At 44.2% G+C, this 15,127-nt stretch overlaps 1 protein-coding gene across 1 annotated transcript in view; it reads left to right on the top strand.

The window, feature by feature from the left end:
- Window positions 1-3,181: 3,181 nt before the first annotated feature.
- Window positions 3,182-15,127, top strand: part of LOC142767198 (uncharacterized) — a 38,723-nt gene continuing 26,777 nt past the window's right edge. The window contains exon 1 of the transcript XR_012884774.1: window positions 3,182-3,514. The gene's annotated coding sequence lies outside the window, so the exon portion shown is untranslated. The remainder of the gene's footprint in view (window positions 3,515-15,127) is intronic.

Here is a 15,127-nt window from a genome sequence, read left to right as displayed (position 1 = left end):
AAGGCGTGTGAGCCCAAAATAGGCGCGTAGGAACCGGAGATACCGCAAGGTGCCGCCACGACTTACCCTCGTAGCAGACGACGTGCTGCCATAGTGGTGCACTCGTGCGTGCGCGTTTCTGCAATTTTTATCTTAACGCGCCGATCTTATTATAACGCGCCGATCGAGCAACCCACAGATTTAACGAATCGAAGCAACAATCTAGCTATGAGAAGCACCATAGTGGGTGGCTCCGGTATGTTCATTACAGGAACTCAATCTGTGTGAGCGCTTTGTGTCCCGGTCTAAGCGCAGGCGAACGCGAGCAATATGCGACACACCACCAGTTTGTTTGGCGCAGTGCGCCCCACCTAACCGCTGTCTAGAAGGTGCTGAAATGATTTGTCCGTGGGCAAAACAGCGATCTTGCAACAAGTTGCAACCTGAAATTAGTGTGTTTCTGCGACGCAATAAAGACACATACGGCACTAAATACGCACTTGTGTAAGTTTTCATGCCCTGCATATCGTCCTTCAATGATACTATTCACTGACAACAATAGAAGGGAGTAGTGCTATCGTCTGGCGAATGTCCAACGATCGATGGAAGCGCGCGATAAAACCAGCGGATTACCGCAATGTTGGTACAGTGATTTCTCGCACCTGCAGCAGTTCGTTGCAGCACTGTTCGAGCACCGCTGGCGTTTCCGTGTTGTGTCTCACGGGTGATGTCACCAAGCTTTTATCTCTGGAACAGCAAAATATAGCGCATTAAGTGACAACAGTTTTTGTCGCGCTTCATTTCTGTAAAGGCAATAATGTTTTCTAGAAACGCGAGTATCAGTCTATGCCATGCGTTATAACTGGCTAATTTACTTTGAATTGCCCCTGTTATATTCCACGAGCTTTTAGCATTGGCGCTGTCGAATCTAAATAACGGGAAATTCGTGAAACTATATCCCAGTTGACCGCCGGCTGCTCGACTGGCAGAATGGAACGCAGCAGTACACTATTATGTGAATGGTGCTGTACCTGTCGTACCCTAACGCTCTCGAGTCTTGAACAAATATCCTGATGAAAGCTAACCTCTAAATGGCACCAAAACGAGTCAACGCACCACGCAGGAAAGCGCTTTGGCGGCTGCAGCGATGAGGATGAGGGTAGGGAGCCTACATAAACGGCCGTGTTAAGGGTGATGTCAGCCTTTGACCCACTACATGCCGCCGCCCGCCAAACCACAATGTTGCCAGACAGCAACGCCGCGCTGTCGCCCCATCTTGGTGCCCGCACTGCGTCTACGCCCGGTTGTGTTTAGTTCTCAATAATACGGCGTCGAACGTTGCGGTAGCGTGTTAAACGCTGCCGGTAAAGCCTTAGAATGCCTGGATTCTGCGTACCACTCTGCACTAACCACAAAAGAAAGGGGGTGCGAATGTTCCGCTTCCCAGCGAGCCCTGGCCGACGACAACTATGCTGGCTCAAATGAAGCGAGACGGCTGGGAGCCCACCAGTGCGTCTCGTATTTGCTCTGTGAGTACTGCGTATTTCGTTCACTGTTTTTTCCTGCGGCACACGTTTATGTGTTTCGCGGTGTTCGCGAATGAGTAGATAACCGAAGTTGTCGTTGCTGCGTCCACGCATTGCGAGTAGGAAGCCCACAAACGGGACGCGTCCGCGCGTTTGTACGGAGACGCGCTCGCTAATTGCGTTCGTGTCAGCGTAACCTCCGGATTATGTCGCAAGTGTTTGTGTGTGGGCTGCGAATTTCTTCGTGCGCTCACTTTGAGAACTGGGTCGCTTACACGACCCTGAGAACCGCCGCTGTCAAAAGCCCAAGTGTTGTGTGTTGTTACAAGGGCGGCTTGCTTCAAAATGGCGGCGCACAGAAAACTATGCTGAATTTAGTGGAAGCTGGCAACAGCGTGCCCCGTTGCCCGCTGGTTTTGGCTGAGTTTCTTGAAGGCACTTATGTCTCCACCCTAAAACGGCTGTTCATGTAGGCTCCCTAGATGAGGGTTATTTGTAGCGCTATAGCGTGCTGCGGCACTTTTGAGAACTAAAAAAAATTAAACAAGCAAAAGCAAACTTGGCGACATGGGGAGTGGTGGCATGAGCAGGTCGTAAGTTTACAAAACAGGTCGTGGTTTTGATGATAGTTTTGCCAGCGCCATCTCTAGGTTGAATAAGTTTGTTCACAACGCCACCGCTGCCCTTATTTTTGTTGCACTAGGTTAGAGTGCACTGGCATGAGCAAGTACAAAGTGTGTGCGCAAAGCTAGCCTATGGCTGCTATTCTCTAATAAAAGCTCGCCAATATTTTCCACAAGCTATACTCCGCACACTCTACTTTTCATTGTGTCATTGTCACATAGGTTACTGTCTGGAATCGTGGGGTGTGACGTACAACAGTTATCTAAAAACTCTTGAACGACTTCAAAAGCGTACACTGAAAATCATAAGCCAAGGTGAATCAGTAAGTAATATTTTCCAATCACAACGCATTCTCTCGGTTCCGATGTTGCGTGACTACAAAATTGCTGTTTCAGTAAATAACATAATTAATAGAAATTCACCTTTGCCTGCTGATCTTTTTTCAATTCCTAAACGCAATACGCGACATGCTTCGAATGGTAATTTCAATCTGCCCAAATGTTTTAATGTTTACGGAGAAAGACTGATACAGTTTAGTGGAACAAAAATATGGAACACGGTCCCCCTAGAGATTAAAACGGCACGTAATTTCAGCATGGCATGTAAATCATTTTTTCTGTGGAGTCAAGACATGTAAGCATGTGTGTGTGATTCGATTTTCATTGTATTTTTTTAATAAGTGCCTATGTATAGAAACTAGCTGCAAGCTAATAAGTATGCATATCTGCAAGAAAAAATGTATTACTGTGTTATCTGTATCACATGATTGTTTTTTTTATGTTGTTACCTCAGAGCTGACCTGTACACTTTTTTATGTTGCACATTGTATTGGACCGTCCACTAGCCACTTTAGGCTATCGGTCCAAATAATTCCTGTAATTGCATATATCTATTTATGAAAATAAAGCTTCATTGATTGATTGATTGATTGAAAAGTTCTGAGTGGGACGAGCAGGCGGCTCGACGCTTGCATCGCAGCGAAGCGCGGTTCGTCGACAGTTGGCGTGGCGGCGCTGCGGACGCAGTAGATTGGCGGTGTTCGCGTGTGTTGCATGTGTTTCAAGCAGCTCCAAGTGTGTTCTCTCGTCGAATTCTGCTATTGGCTGCGTTGGCACGTAATGTGCGCGTGAGCGCTCCTGCTTTGTGTCTCTGTGTGCTACTGTGCTGTGGTGGGAGCCTTGAGTGTTTAAATTATAGAGTGCCGAGGTACTAATAGGTGTTCTGTGGTAACTCTTTGTTGTGTGGTGCGTGTATGACACCGTCGACGCTGCGTTGTTGGAGATTGTGCCGTATTCGTGTTCTCGTGGGTGCCTGGATACGTCGAGAAGCCTTAATTCAACGATGCTCGGTTCTGAACGCGCGCTAGTTGGACACTCCCTCGTGAGGTAAGCCCACTGTCATTCGCGTAGCGCTGTGTGCAAGGCTTAGGGAGCACGGCTGAAGGGCAGTACGGTGCATGACCTACTACACTCCTGACCTGTTCAGATAGCGGGGTTCCTATGGGAGCGCGTGTCCCCGCTCTCGTTCAATCGCTCGCCGTAGGTGGCGCTACCTATAACCTGTTCGTCTGCTACTGTGCGGCCGGCAGGAGGGCGACGGACTGATACCATGCGTCTGCTTCTGTGACAAACTGCCTATACGTGTGATTGTTTTTTGCTGAAAAGGCTAACGTGTGCTATGTGTTACATTTTAGTAGTTAGGCTATACTGGTTGATTGACTTCTAAAGCTGTATATTTGCGTAGAAATGTCTTGCTGCATGGTTGTTTTTGCCATTCCAGCCTAAAAAAACTTCAATTTAGTATTCATAAAGCTTTTGACTAATAATGTACTCATTGGTAATAGAATATCAAACTGATTTTAGGTTGTTTAGGACGCGTCAGGTGAAACGCAGTGCCCCTGTTGAGCACTTACCTTGGACACTCGCCCTCGACAGGTGTTACACTTGTAGTCAATTGATAGAAGAGAATAATGCACATACGCCAACGGACGCATATCAAGGAGAGACACAGGAATTGAAGCTTTAACTCTTACTGTGACCTACACAACAAAAATTGTGCGTCAAATTTCGCTACGGGAGTTTGTCTGCTGGAACGGGGAGCGCTGGCCGATGCGCGTTTCTATGATTTTATATGTCCGTGCGATGAGACGATATGGTAAAGGCAGTGATGTGCCTATCGAGGGCAACACATTGCGACCCCAATAAAGTTTTTATCGTCATCATTATCATCATCTTGTCGAGCATAGTTAATAATAATAATAATAATAATAATAATAATAATAATAATAATAATAATAATAATAATAATAATAATAATAATAATGTTTTATTTTTCATCAATAGTTTGATGAAGGACAGCGGCAGGTAAAAGCTGCTCTTCGAAAGAGGCAGCTTGACATAGGCCCACAGACGCCTTTAGCACGACAGCACTGGCAAACAGTTAGCAATGTTATCTAAGCAACAATTACAAAAATATCAAGTTCAAATTCTAAAAATAAAAATAGCAACCATGATAACAATGTAGCAACTGCAAAGAAATCTTGAAAACTATACATGTGTATATCGTGCAATTGAGTTCGGGTACAGAGTAAGAAATCTATGCCAGCTTTCACATATTTATCAATTAACGTAGAAACTGTGTAGAACAACCTATCTGTGGAGTAGTTTGTTCTCGAAGTTTTTATTTTCCATGTTTCTTTATGTCATGTTTCGAACAAATTATTTGGCTGCAGTTTCGAGAGGTCGTACAAATAATGTCGACTTTCTTGAAATTGACGCCTGACCACCAATGCTAACTTAAAATCGTAGAGACGATGTAGGGGTGGTATTCCAGCCTGTTGAAACAATTCACTTCTGCGAGCATCATACGACCAGTAAAAAATTATTCTAATATACGTCTTTTGCATCAGGTACAGTTTTTGTAAGCGCGTGTTAGTCGTAGTCCTTCATACCAAGAAACAATAAGCAAGATGCCAACAGAACAGTCATTTATAAAGTAAGAATTTTACCTTGTATAGTAGAACAGTTTTGCCACTGTACACCGTGCCCTCTACGCGAGATAACTGACCCAGCACACTGTAAATGCGATCGTTTCAAAGCATATTGCTCGAAAATGTAACTCCAAGAATTTTTATACAATTTACTAACTCAATAATAGTATCGCCATACTTGAAATGCATGTTTTCATTAACAGACTTATTTTTAGGGCGGAATAGTACCGCCTTTGTTGTACTAGTGGTTATGTTTGATTGATAGCGCCCAAGGGCGACACCCGCAGTTGGGGCGCGTACACATGCTGAAAATGTGCCATTATACTCGTTTGTCAATGAAAAGCAGATCCCTCAAAGTGATATCAAGGTTTCTGCTAAAAGAATTTGGCGAGTGTATGCGTGTGATTCGAGCAATGTTACAGCACTTCAAAATGAAACAAAACACATTTGTCGCTTTACTTATGCGTGCCACAATATGCCAGTTAAAGCTGATGTTTCAAACAAAGTTTCTGCACTTTCGAAGAATATCCTACTTGCTGGCACACAGTGACGGCTTGTGTCTGCAATAAAGAAAAACATATGTACGCGTACAGAGCTGCGTGCATTTGGGTCATAGTTCAATAAAATGTGCTAGCAAGGTTCTGGGCGCGTACATGATACAATGGAGGCATGCAACTAAACTTTTAAAATCTTGCGAGATTTTGGCTTTTCGGCTATTCTCTTTCTCTTTCCTTCTTTGGCTGTTTTGTCCCGCACGTAGTTTGAGAAGAAAGGACGGCTAAATTTTTGCAACACTAGCCGCGCCATGGCTTCTCGGTGCTCGCTAGTAGCGCCTTTATGGCTGAAAAGAGGGTTCAAGGCCACTGCAGGTAGCACAGTTTGCACAAAAAGTGCCATCGGCCTCTTTTTGGAAATGGCCAATGGCGCAAATGCTTCCGCGGCCCTTTCTAGAGTGCTCACAAAGGAAAGAAATGAGATCGTTGGGTATGAAAGCCCTCCCCTGTCTAAATTAAATATCACAGCAGTAGCTGGTCCAGATGAGCTGGGAGCCTTGATTTTGCCGATGCAGTCGTCGCAAGTAATGCAACCCTCAGCTGCTTTCACCAGGAAGCCCGCTATAAGGCCAAGCGTGCTGGCCCTTATGCCTGGCTGTGGGGCACCTGTGGGAAGGTAGAAATGAAAAGTGTGCAAGAATTTTATCAGTATATAGATAAGCATGCATGATTAAACCGACACGTGTCCGTATACAAAATATGAGAAATATATATATATATATATATATATATATATATATATATATATATATATATATATATATATATATATATATATATATATATATATATGGATGTTAATGCGCTTTCAGATAACAACTGTTGCCCCACCGCGGTGGTCTAGTGGCTAAGGTACTCGGCTGCTGACCCGCAGGTCGCGGGACCGAATCCCGGCTTCGGCGGCTGCACTTTCGATGGAGGTGAAAATGCCGTAGGCCCGCGTTCTCAGATTTGGGCGCACGTTAAAGAACCCCAGGTGGTCGAAATTTCTGGAGCCCTTCACTACGGTGTCTCTCATAATAATATGGTGGTTTTGGAACGTTAAACCCCACATATCATCAAGATAACTGTTCATTCAGCCGACGTTTGCGTCGGGAGAGCCCCGTCTTTTTCAAGGTATAATAATATTTACACATTTTCCGCGTCGATTTATAGCTTGTCACGACAGGAGGGAAGAAGTCCGGAGAATAGTATAAACAACAACATAAAAAAAACTGAGGGAGAAACGTTTAAAAATAAAAAAAAATCTAGGAGAAGAAGCAAGAGAAAGACGACGGGATTAGGAAGGGACAGCATCTCAAGAGAGTAAGGCGAACGCAAACGAGCCATGCCATCATCTGTGTGCCAGTTATGACAGTGATTCAAAACCGCCGAAAATTTCTTCCCCGATTGCGGGAAAGGGACGTCGGTTAGTCGAGTTGTGTGGGCGCCTGGTGAAAGCATGTTATATTTTTAAATGTAAGCCATAGTACCTGCTTGTACCATGGACTTATCGTTACATACATACACAGTATAACTGATTGAGAAGCATGTTTTCATCTACATCGTGCACTGACGCAAACGCTGCCTCACGCGGCTTGCATGTAACACAGTAAGCAGCGCAGAGTTTATAATATATGCATAATATCGTATAGTGGGGAATTGTTGGACGGTGTGTAATAATTTTTAAATAATGTAAATCATTCCATTACACGGAATCAACGAGATATGAAAAGCGCACCACGGCAAGTCTGCAGGGCTTCTAGATGTGGCCGCATCGTCTGGGTTATAGTAGCAGATGTCGATGCCGCGCACTCGCCTGACGACCCTTGATTCTGGTTTACTAGCGAGTGCATTTCCAGAGGTTGTCCGGCTTGCTTTACTGCTGTGGAGCACGACGCCTGCCTTGCACTGGGCGATCCAAGAGGAGACGTTGTTTGCTCTGTACTGCCGCTTGGTGATGAGTGCATCATTCCCATCACGAGGACTTTCTGCAGTGATGAAAGCGCAGCACGGGCGTCTGTCTGATCGTTGCTTCCTTGAAGCTGTCTGATGGTGGAAAAAAGTGCTTCGACAGGGTCACTGGAGAATTTGGCAGTCAACACGTATAGGAAACCTGAACGGATGAGAAATTGTGTGCACTGTACTGTGGACATTGTGGTCAGTTGGAGAGCTTCGTATGTTTCAAGAGATATGAATGCCCTCTTATGTGGTGCCGCGGCTTTCCATGCTGCGAAAAAGGGCAGAAATTCCTGCTCCAGCCATATCAACCTGAAAATAAAGCAGTTTATTGTAGAAAATATGAAACCTAGCGGGATAAATGGAATGTACCTGTCATCATCTGGGGAACTGAACGGCATCCTGTTTTGGTCCCGGCTTACTACGTGGAAGGTTGTATTTCTTATGTTGTGTATGGTGAACCATTTAAATATCATTTCCATCAGCTCGATGGTTGGCAGGCAGTCTTCAAACCCGAAAATGCCAAATCTGCGGCCGTATTGTAAGAGGTATCGTAAGGCCGATGTCACCTAGAAACCAAGGAGACGCGACATATTAAAAATGATCGGAATTATTTAGAGAGAGGTTTCTAAGCTTGGACGTTCGTATACAGCAAGTGAGACGAGTTACAAGTGGCACTGCAGTCATCAATAACGTGCACTTTTAAGTGAGTTTGTGTTAGTGAACATATATTTATAGAAGCTCTAATGATACGTAATTATTGTGTGGTAAGCAATACGCGCAGGTACATTCGTTAAGAAAGGGAAATTGTATGTTCAGATAACCATGCGCTGTTAGCAGCAGCAGTAGCAGCAGCTCATGTGCATGTTTTTATGTGACCATACTGATAAATATGTTAGCAGTTATATACGTATTGAATTACATTTTCACCATTTGCTTCCGTTTGGGTTCTACAAACAAATAAACCAGAAACTAACATGAATATTCACGTATCGTTTGCGGTGAATTACTATTAAAAGGCAGTTTTTGTACTGCTTCATTTGAACGAAAAGCTGCAAAATTTTTTCTGCTTCTGCATGAACATTCACTTGACGTAATATGATGTAAAATGAGTTGTGGCGTAATATTAGCGCATAAAAGTTTGCCCGAGCGCGCCAAAGAATTTGAGAAGTATAAACGTCACTACTGATAGAAAACTGCGAGCATGATTCTAGCTCAATTAGATGTATTTTTTTGTGTAATACAGGTTGCAGGAAGCATACATAATTTACAGCTAACGAAAAGGCATTTCCTGCATGACCTGTGTGCGTCACGCATTGTGATGTCTACAAGGAATACAGAGAATCTGGGAGTGTGTGACACTAACGCTAAATGGGTTTACACCTTTTCTTATACATGCCTGTGGAGAGAACACTTCAACGGCCCTCTTCACGCTTAATTTCTCGAAGTTCGTCGGGTAAACGTGCTTCTGCGTAAGGTTCCGAACAAGCTTGAACGACGACTGTTTTTCTGTTATGTCCAGCAACTTTCTCAAATACGTGGGGCTGTAGTAATGCCCATTGTTGAACAGAACGCGTTTGGTGGACAACATCTGGTTGCGGAGATTTTTCAGGATGTGGCAGTGGTCAAAAGAAAGGAAGAGCCTCCGATTCATATCCATTGGATGTCTGCAACAACAACAAAAAAAAATGAATAAATAAATTGGAGAAAGGCGGCGTTTGCGGTGTGAATAATTAGTTGCATATACGGTTTTCTGTTTTTTACCAAAGTAATGTAAATGTTAGCCATTCGAAGGACGTGTGCGTTGTTAATTATTACCTTATTATAAAATTTCTCCACTCATGCCATGATCCTGCAGGTCTGTGTGTGTGTTTTATTGAGATTACCTACACCTTAAATCTTCCGAAACTTTAAGTATACTCACCCATTCATACAGTCGCATGCAGGTGCGCATACATTACGCAAACGCGTAACGTCAATTGATTTGTAAAGACGGGCTATTTACAGCGATTGTACTGTTGATAGCAATCTTGTTATGGACACGGCTTTCTTATATGGCAGCGCTGATTAAAAAAAAAGAAGGGGGGGGGGGGCTCTGATGCTGATACAGGCTTTTTTTTTTGTGCGACCAAGTCTTTTTTTTTTTTTTTTCACTCAAACACGGCATGCATGCGCGTGCATACATTGATTGATAGATATGTGGGGTTTAACGTCCCAAAACCACCATATTATTATGAGAGACACCGTAGTGAAGGGCTCCAGAAATTTCGACCACCTGGGGTTCTTTAACGTGCACCCAAATCTGAGAACGCGGGCCTACAACATTTCCGCCTCCATCGGAAAAGCAGCAGCCGCAGCTGGGATTCGATCCATGCATACATTGAGGGCACACTGCGAATACATATAAAAAAATATTTACACTAGGCATTGCGCACAGCTTAATGCGAGCTGAGAGCAAAAATATATACTTAGCAACTTACGGCACAACTGGCATCATACGACCATTCCCTAACATGGTGAACATCTTTTTGTTCGAAGCGTGGTTGTCAGCTACAAGTCGGACCACTTGGAATCCTGCTTCTTCGATGGACTTAATTACTTCAAGTGTTAGTTGATGCAGGTGGTCTCCTTTTACTGACTGCGTGAAATAATATCCCACGGGTAGCCTGAAAAAGATAAAAATTAGCAGTATTCTGTAGCGTCGGTGTCAGCTGGGCTTAAAATCTCACTCCGTTGGAGAGAGGAGGAGAGCCAATTGCTCATCTCGAGCGCTTGTCAAATAAGTGCACAATGCTAAAGTTGACTTGCCGGGGGAAAGGGGGGGGGGGAGCCCTCCTTAAAAAATAGAAGACGACTCCCCCTGCCCCTCCCCAGACTTTCAGCCCTGGTCGCGGAATAGCACATCATTGGTTAATTAAAGACAACGTTTTCTTTTTATATCTATAGGTGGGGTTAGTCTTTCAGTCACAGCGAAACGTATAGTGATAGACAAAGTGATGATTCACTTACGTGTAGTGCGTTGATAAGCCTACAAATACAAAGGCGAGAAGGTGTGTGGCCAGCTCGTTCTGAATGCCCACTTCTTTTTCTAGGCCTCCCATTTCGACTAGGCCATGGACTTTGTCTCCTTTTTTTTCGTACGTCAGTGCTTGCTTTAAAGACATTTCATCCACAATCAAAGAGCCCATTTTTTCCTAACAAAAAAAATGGGGGGGGGGGAATTCACTGTTAACAGACATGCGTTATATACCGGCGGAGACAGTTAATTATATAAATAACCTTCTTTGTTGTTCCGTACATGACCCATAATTTAACAGAAATGATTAGGGTTTAGAGCAAACATAGCGCACTGCCGTATACTCTTAAACAATACATCTTACGTTCGAGTAATCCTTGCCACAGGTCTGGTCCCTGTTTATTCACTTTAAATCACTTTTCATTCGGCTATACTAGCATGTATTTTGATCAGTCAAACACTGCCGCGTGCGCTGCTTCCTTCGTTATTCGCGTGCATATTGTAAATAATTCTGATCGAAGTAACGTACCCGTTCGGACAAGTGTGTGCTTTCCGTGTGCAGCCTTTGCTTCATTAGCGACGAAACAACTGCTCCAGTACAGTAGCCAATGTAACGCTTCAGTGTCATGCGACTTGGAAGGGTGAGGCACCCAGACCTCCGCAACATTTCGTACCCGCAGGGTGATTTAGCTTGCCACATTATGGCCTGCCTGATGGTCACCTCTTTCCAACGGTGATTTTTCTCACGCAGGCATTGCAATTGCTCCTTCAAAAATTCAGCCTTCTTGTCGTTCTCGTCCAGCATTTCCTGATGATGAAAGGGCAGTTGAAATGCGTAAATCACGCGCAAGATAACATACTGGAAGAAAGCGGAAGTGCAGGGGAGAATGGAAGCTTGACCCGCTGAAACATCGTAGAGCAGGGAATGCCGGCGCATCCAACAATTCGACATTTACGTACTGGACTTGCCCTTGTCAAGACAAGTTTAGATGTTGTGGGAGAGTGAGCAAACGTTCACACACACGCTACTAAAGGAGGCTGTTGCTGTCCTGACAAAGAATAGTGCACCTGATTGTCGAAACCTTGCATTTGGCATCATTCCTTATTCAACAATTCATAATCGCGAGAAAAGATATGCGTTTACTCTTAAGACAATAATAGATGTTTCATGTCACCACGTGGACATTCAATTGCAGCTATGCTACATTAATGAATTGCGCAACTTCAGACTTGCGTCATGTTCAGTAACCGGCCACCGACTCACACATACGGACTAGCGGAAACTGTTCACTTACACTTTCCAAACCATTCCTTCCTTTTTGAATGCAATGCTGCTCGCTCAAGTTTATAAGGCAGACATCACATGTGCGTCAAGCGTGGCTTCCTGTACGAGCATAAACCGATCGGCCCATAGCACCAACACAACACAGCTTGCAAATTACTGTCTTTCCAGTTGTCAGTCCAATGTCCTTAATTGTTTGCGACGACAGAAATTTGAACTCGTTGTTCGCAGGATAAAGGAATAAACTCGGGGTGCGCCAATCACGCAAGGGGGTACACACCGACCTTCGTATCTTAAACACTTGCTCATGTGCGCGCTTACCCACCAACCTTCTTTTATTCCGTGTCCTTATGTCAGGCCTACACCTTCGTATGACCAGAAAGATTGCCAGCATCGGCGTACACTAAAATGTCACGTAAATTTATATGAAGAAGAAAATCTATAAACAGAGTTTCTCTCGAGCAGACATCATGACAGCGGACTTGTCATCCTTAAGGCTATAATTGTATTTCAGTCTTTCAGAAAACAAGCCTGCTTGTCGAAACGCCGGCTCGAAACAACTTTGCTAAAACTACTGATTAAGCGAGTTGGTTCATGATTATTTTCAGTGTTTGTGTGTGTGTAAACAGCGATTAAAGAATGGGAACAACCCCTGTTCACAGGTTTTTTACTGCAAGCTTCCATCCTCCCCTTTCTGACGTTTCTTACAAAAAAGTATAGGGACACTAAGTTAATAGACTGATAAATGAGTACCTGATAATTCTCTATCGTTCCTGTTCCGATCATACGACTATTAGAACAGAAAAAATTAAGACTAGGTTTAATGTTCTGAGTTTGGCGAACAATCTTCGACACGTGCACGTCGCTTTATGTTGCGTCGCTCCTTGTGTACTTGGCCGCATTGGCTGAGAACATTTCTTTGAAACTTGCTACTTCAGACCTTGCATCTACTAACACAGCAGTCTTAGACATTACCTGAGGCCGTCAAAGTATGACGTCACTGCTAGCCGATGCGCGAGAACTTAAGGGTAGCATCGCCACCTTTACAATCTCTTATAGTTTCGAGAATTCCTTCGCTCACCGGACGTCCTCTCGTAGTACGGGTGATGTTGATAGAATTGACTTACTCCTAAATTGTTATTATGTTCAGAGTCATTTAAAATTAAGTGCGAATATAAAAGGATTAATATAACATTCGTCCACTGACGTAACTGCGTACCTGCAGCGTTAGAGCGCCATTCGCCTCGGCGAGGGCTTTCATCTCGAAAAAATCTTTCTTTAGCTTCTCTAGCTGTGAATGCAAATTACTGTTCATTTCTTTCAGCCTGCTGCACTTCCGCCGCAACGTCTTAGTTGCCGCGACCAGGGAGCGCATCTTCTTCAAACCGATCGACGTTTGCGACGTCATGGAGCGCCGCACTGGCCTCTTCTGGTGTTCCCCTTGTATAACTGAACTACAGTCCTCCATGTTGTCCTGACTTGATGGAAAATGCAACCACTCGGCCTCTTGTGCAGTTTCAATTGGGTTTTCAGAACTATATACTTCCCCAGGCTCCGCTGATGCTCGCTCTTCTTGAGAAGAATCTGCGTTGGACGTTCCCCTGTTAAGCCGAAAAAATAGCGAAGCATGACAGATATATTGTCCCGCTAAACGCATAAGGGAATACTGCTAACATTATTCTTATCCGTTGTTGTGTTAGACTTCAAGTTTTACTTACAGTATTTTTACTTGTATGGGTGCCAGCGTTGTTTCCCCCTGCGTTCGTTTTAGCCGCTTTTTCCGCGGCATTGGATCTTGCCCACGTGGATCAGGAGAAGCGGGAAATAAGGAAGGCACGGCTGTGGGCTTCAACATCTTCCTTTTCGTCACTGTTCTGTAATCTTCAGCGGTAAAATGCAGGCTGCATACCTTCGACCGGTCGCTGGGCTCCCAGCGATGCTTTCCTGAACCTTCATCAAAGGTAAAGGCGTATACGCATGGCTAGCAAGATTGCAAAATAACAGTCCATAACACCTTTTTTGTAATTAATTTTTCCAAAATGTAACAAGCCAAATGGGGAGGTTAAGAAAAAGCATAGCCACGATTTTATTCTGGGGAAGTACCTGTATACCCATTTAGTGCATTTTCATATTTTCTCGCAGCCTTTGTAAATGTCTTTTTAGATGACTACATTCGTCGATTGATGTTTAGTGATGGTACGTGGTCGAGTCCAGTGGCATACTTGAAGCCCTTTATTCGAAGAGCTCATTGGCTATACAAGGTTTCATAACAAAGCTGAATTTCCTAATGGCTGCTCAGTAACGAAGCGCGACCCAATACGACAGAGCCGAAACCGAGGCGCACTTGAGCGCCTTGGTCTTGGTTTAGAGCGCAAACCTCTAACCTGTACAATGACTCCGCCGTTGACGACGATGACTTCAGTGGTTTTTGTTCTTTTGCATTCTCCAAAACGAATCTTTGTCATGCATGATGTAATCTCAGATGCAGCACGCACATAAATAGAGTATCTGTCGCTGATTATTCCAGGTTCCTCATTTCGGTTTCACCGGCTGGGTCTCTTAACCCTCACAGAGCCGATGGGCTCATTGCACGAAGGACTTCAATTATGTCATTATACCCGACCGCCTGCCAGCCCTATATAGAGTGAACAGTTAATCGCCACATTTCGTTACCGGCGTAACATTTCTAATTACCTTAAGTAAGCTTATACAGAAACGAACAAAGCTGTATGGGAAGATAGAAGTTTGAGATGAGAAATACATTTGACCAAATTCGGTCGCTAACTTCAGTGACACCCAGTGTTCAAGAGTTGTCCATCGCTAAACACACACACACACACACACACACACACACACACACACACACACACACACACACACACACACACACACACACACACACACACACACACACACACACACACACACACACACACACACACACACACACACACACACACACACACACACACACACACACACAGAGAGAGACAAACTGTGGAGGCAGCACGTAAATATTTCATATCATTAATTTTTTTATGGATTTCGGCGGCATTTGTTGAGGCAGCCTTCGGGAAGGGTGCTCGAACCCCTCGCAACCCACCGCTACGCATTTTTACATAATTTACAGATTTCGTATATTTACTTTTTTCTTGTGTGCTATATTTAAATTTCTTGGCACTATTTGTGGAGCCTGCCATATTAGCCGCGGTACTTTAA

This window comes from Rhipicephalus microplus, chromosome 7 (assembly GCF_043290135.1).
Source record: "Rhipicephalus microplus isolate Deutch F79 chromosome 7, USDA_Rmic, whole genome shotgun sequence".
Taxonomy (NCBI): Eukaryota; Metazoa; Arthropoda; class Arachnida; order Ixodida; family Ixodidae; genus Rhipicephalus; species Rhipicephalus microplus.
The sequence above is the reverse complement of the archived record's forward strand: the minus strand, read 5'-3'. Positions and strand labels throughout refer to the sequence as shown.